A 5766-nucleotide genomic window follows, 5' to 3' on the forward strand; every position below is an offset into this window, starting at 1 on the left:
AGTGAGCAAATGCTGTTAGAAAAATGGCACTGATAGACTTGCTTGATGCCAGGTTGCCAGAAATCTTCAATTTGTAAAAAACACAATATCTGCAAGGTACAATAAAGCAAAGTGCAATAAAACGAGGTATGCCCATATAAGTTTAGACTAGATCACCTCCAAGAATATGTGAATTTCAAAATCACATATTTAATATTGCATTAAATATTGGAGTAGTAATATTGTGTTAAATATTGGAGTAGTAAAATAATTTGAAACCTACATCAAAAGGTTTAAACCACTTGAAAAAACTGTATAATTATTTGAAATGTGTATAACATAAAAATTTAAATATCTTATGAAGTTAAAGTAAATCCATTTTTTATGAGTCAACTTATCAATCTTCAATTACATGAAATTACTTTTTTTTTGTATTATGTATGTCTAGTTCATTGACTTATTTCATTTGGGCTGCTGTAACAAAATAGCACAGACTGGGCAACTTATAAACAACAGAAATTTATTTCTTACCATTCTGGAGGCTGTAAGTCCAAGTTTAGTGTTCCAGAGTGATCAGGTTTTGCTGACTTCATGCTGATGTAGGAAGGTCAAGGGAGCTCTCATGTGCCTCTTTTATAAGGTTATTAATCTCATTCCTGAAGATTCTACTCTCAAGACCTAATCACCTCCCATAGGCCCCACCTCCTACTATCACCCTCTTGAGTATTTGGTTTTCAACACAGGAATTTTGAGGGTAATGTGAACATTCAGACTATAGCATCTGTTTTTTGAAAATTACAATTATGTGTTCAAAGACGACATTGTACTCAAAGCATGTTATATGTAAAGTTTTATAGGCATTCTAAAGAAAGTTAAGAGCAATAGCTTTGTTAAGCAACGCATTAAATTGTTTATAAAAATAGAAAGCTCTACCTTATATCACTATCTTCAAACTTTTGATGAAGCTTTGTATCAGCAACACATAGTTTTATTTTAGTTTTTTTGGTGCAGTGATAGTTTACTCATTTTATAAATCCTGCCATAAAGTAAGAAAATGTAAAGAATGAAAAAGATAAAATATTATAAAAGACTCTTTATATCCCAATAATAGACCATTTTAGGACAATTTAAGATTTAAATTAGTAAATATAATTTCAATCTCTTTTCATGAATAGTATTTATTCTGATGAAATATTTGAATTAAGATTAGCCAATTCCAAATCAATAGTCAATCATTTTTCTTGTCAATGATTTCCTTAAAAGCATTCAAAATAGCAACATTCTTTTGAATTGACCGAACAAAACCAGCATAATTTTTTTTATGTGATGTAACTCAGGCTATATAGTTTTTATATGAGGAAAGCTTGTTCGGATTCCTTTACTTGTACTACACTACTTATATATACAAAAAGGACTTTCTATTTTCAAATATTTTAATTATTCTTAACGGGTTCAGTTCCCCATATAATTTTCACATCTAATTATCTTTTTCTTTCTCAATAAAATATAAAAATCAATTAACTGTTTTTATTTTTAAGATTTGTTGAATAAAAGTTCAGTATGTTTTAATTATTTTAGGTCAAATTTATTAGTATTGCCTAATGGCAGTAAAAGTTGAATTGCAAATTAGATGGCTTTGAGTCACATCAGTATTCGAAGTCTAGATAATGAAACATTTAATTATAGATCTGGTGACTCCTAAATAAAAACCCATATAAAGGGAAATTTTTATACTATAAGGATTCAATACTGACAGTTGAATGCATTAGAAAAGCAAACTGAATGGGAGATCAAGAAGATCCATTTCTAAATTAGATTTTTTATTTCAAACATATGAGACCACGCTGGTGCCATATCAGAAAATGGTCCACACAAGGAGAAAAATGTGATTATGAATTTCTCATTCAGTCAAAATAACACAAATAATATACTCACAGCATTTCGTCTTGCACAATTCAGTGACTGGTATAGGGAGAAGTAATTCTTACATATTTTTCAAACATGAAAAATAGAAGATGATAACGAAAGATTTACACCAAAAAAAAAAAAAACAAAAAAACCCACGGTGAATCTTTTTTAACAATTTAAAACGTCGCTGTTCTTCATTTGTTTAGGAAGTATTTTTTTTTTTTTTTTTAAGGTAAGAGAACAAAAAGGACAGGCAGTTTATTAATGCTAATCTATAATACATGTGTTAACTCAAGAGGGCAGAATAGAAAGTTTTCTATGGATTGTTCCTTATTTACTATTTATAAATAAAAGCAATTGATGTTATTCTGGAGTTTAGCTTTACTTTGCAACCAATAACATAGGTTTTGAAATGCTATGTGGATCAAAACTATTTTGATTTGGGTCTAAAGGACATAGGTAGACTTTTAAGCTAGATCTTGCTAATTTTAATTATGCCTAGTATGAACCTATATGACATATTTTAGAAGTATCTTTGTTTCAGAATTGAAGTAAATTCAAGTTTCTTAGAAATGTAGACTCTCAATACCCTATGTTAATCACTTGCACTATAACTTGATATGTATACTGAGCACAGATTTCTGTTTCCATGAATATAAAAAGAAAAAAATACAAAATAAATAAGAGTCTTTCCATGGAATATAAATCAATGCTTTGGCAAAAATATAACCTGTTAACTTTTCTTTACTCCTATCCAAACCCCAGGCTAATAGCACTTCAATATTTCAAACATTAAGTAAATTTTCTATAACAAAACCATACTTTTGAAACCATACATATGTCTAGTTATGATTTGTTATTCCCACATAAACGCAGAACATAAACTACTTCCCATTGCTATGGCTTTACCACAAGCATGCTTTCTCTAGTCTGTGAACATAAAATATGAAACAAGCTCTTTTCATAAATGAGGAAACCAACCAAAAAAAAGTTGCTGCGGCTTAGAAATTTCACCTTTCCTATCCTACAACCACATATAAGAAGACCATTTTTTTCTCCCAGTGGATGCCTCAAATCAATGCTTCTTTCTGTCATTTTATATTTTTTTACCTTAAAGAAAAGGAGAAAAATTTCTTTGTGATGAGTGGCCATTTACATTATTCCTATTGATCATATTTTCTTAGATTATATTAAAAATTGAATCCATTTTACAAATGTGTGGAGATCCCACATTGTCACCTAAACTTGATTTAAAATAAGTTCTGTCTCAGATCATTTCTTTGATTTAATAAGATTTATTAATAAATACTAGAATTATTTTGCCTATATTGACAACTCAGTTAACCTTTTAAATCTAACTTAAAACGACACTACTAAAAAATGGTATTTCTTTGTCTAACTTTCTTGTGTTATGTTTCTGTTGTAGAATAGAAATTTAATCAGAATCTATACTCCCTAAATCTCCATGTCCCTCATAGTATGATTTTCTGCTGGAATATGCTAAGTGGATCAGAGTGGTAACATGACCTTCTTTCTAAAACACCTATGGAATGGAAGGAAACCTGTAACATCTCAGGAGACTCTTAGCAAGTCATTTTATTCCTATGCATCCAAATCTATGGAAAATTTAACAACCTTTTCTTCCCTTAAAAAAAAAAATCTAATTTTTAGACAGAAACCAACTTGTTCACATAATATTGTTGGTATAAAAATCAAACAGTTTAATCAGATACATTTAATGTATGGAAAAACTTGAGATGTTCTGACTGAGGAAAGAAGTGAGGACACAAGGGCAGCATCCATGCAATTTCTGCCTAATCCATTATGTGGTACAGGTTGAGTCAGTCAGGTGTATTGTATATTTTCCATCATATTCTGCATTTGAAACATAGAGATACTAATAGAGAAAACATTTAATGTCTTCTAACTATATATAGGACATATCAAGGGGGACACACTAGGAAACCTTTCCTCTTGATGAGATTAGGGGTTTCACTTGGTATATGAAAATTTTTTTCATCATTGTGATGGGAATTTCCACTTGAATGTATTATGTAGGAGAAAGCAACATAATTTTCTATAAAGAATAACTTTAATTTTGAAACTTTCTACCTAGAAACACAAAATCAAAAACACCTGGGATAAAATCTTGCAATCATGAATATTGTATGAGAACTTTTAGACATACTGTAATATAAAAACAAATGAAATTGATTGATAGTCATTTTTATACATTCCAAATGGTAACATGTGCTTTGTCACTTTCTAATATGAATTATACTCACTGTATTATTTTCATTTTTTGTGCCCCTGAACATTAACATAAATGTAAGCTTTTAGGGAATCTTGGTGGTACTTTATCTACTGTTATTTCAGTGACTATGCTTTGTTCTTAAACCTCTTCTCTGCAGGAAATAAGAAGATTAACACAAGTTCCAAGTTGGACATCACATCAGCAGACTGATTGGTGTCTTTTTTCTGAAACATTAAGACACTGTTTGCTTGATTGGCAAAGTAGGGCTATGTCACCATGTTCATGCTTCCTGTTCATTTTGTTTTTCTGTTTTATGTGATTAAGCTCCATTATGAGGATTTTCAGGTCACCCACAGTTAAATGTTATTCCAGCCGATGGGCACTTTGATCAGCTTGTCTCACAACTTTTCTTTGAAAATTACATGTACCCTTTCAAAAGATTTCTCAGGAAAAATAGCTTTAAATTAAGTTATCAAAGAAAAAATAATGCACGGAGGCTAATTAATATACTCACTGACACGGCTTGTGCTCCCTCTCCTTTCTTTCATCCTGTCCCTTGCAGTTAATTTAGAGGACAAGGATTTAATATGTGACTAAGGGGAAAGAAGAGAAGTCCACACTAATCTAAGACTGCCCCTGCATTGGCCTTAGAAATTATTTTTGCATGATTCAATGGAATGAGAAAACCACACCACATGCTATGCTGTTGTTATTACTGAAATATGTGCATTTGTCATTGGTTTAGCTATGAATAATAGATATTCACAAAACAAAGGTTGCATATTATGTTTATGATAAGGGTATTTTAGGAGAAAAGTTTCTTAAGGTTTGATGTATAAATGTGTTTCACTTATATTACAGACTTATATTATTAGACAGCATTCATACTTTACATTCTTTTTGAAAATTTTATTTAACCTTTTTCCCTTTTAGAAAAAAAGTATAGCTCACTGCCAGTGTAAATTTAACATCATGCGTAGGAATGCTACATTTTCTAGGATATGACATTTTCAGCGATCAAGAATTACTATATTTTGTAAATGGAAATACCATTCCTAAAAACAGAATGCTATAAATAGAATGTCCTTTGTTTTCAAAGACTATTGATATGCTAGAAAGATGCGAAAATAATAATAAAAGCGAGATATTTTGTGGCAAACTTTGGGGGTAAGTTTAGGACTGTAATCTGCAAGTTATCTTGGGGTAATCACTGTAGCCACAAGCACTGCTGGCGAGTATTCTCAGGGCAAACAGGAAATGAGTTAAAATGTGTATGATAAAGCGGACCAATAAATGCTGCAGGTAGAAACTTCACTTTTTAAAATTATATATATATTTTTTTATTTTTCATTTACAGTTGGCATACAATATTATATTAGTTTCAGGTGTACAGAAACTTCACTTTTACCCTGACCGTAATTGACCATGTTAAAATACTGTAATTTTACTGATATTAATTTTTATCATACAGAAGATATTTTTTCCCTGATTGTTGAAAATATAATAATATTTATTTATCTTAGATGTGTGTGCATAGTTATCCTCATAGTTATAATTATATGGTTTCTTTTTTTTTTTTACTCTAACATATCACCATTGTTACACTTTAAATAATAGCTCAAGTT

This window comes from Pteropus alecto, unplaced genomic scaffold (genome assembly GCF_000325575.1).
Source record: "Pteropus alecto unplaced genomic scaffold, ASM32557v1 scaffold20, whole genome shotgun sequence".
NCBI lineage: Eukaryota > Metazoa > Chordata > Mammalia > Chiroptera > Pteropodidae > Pteropus > Pteropus alecto.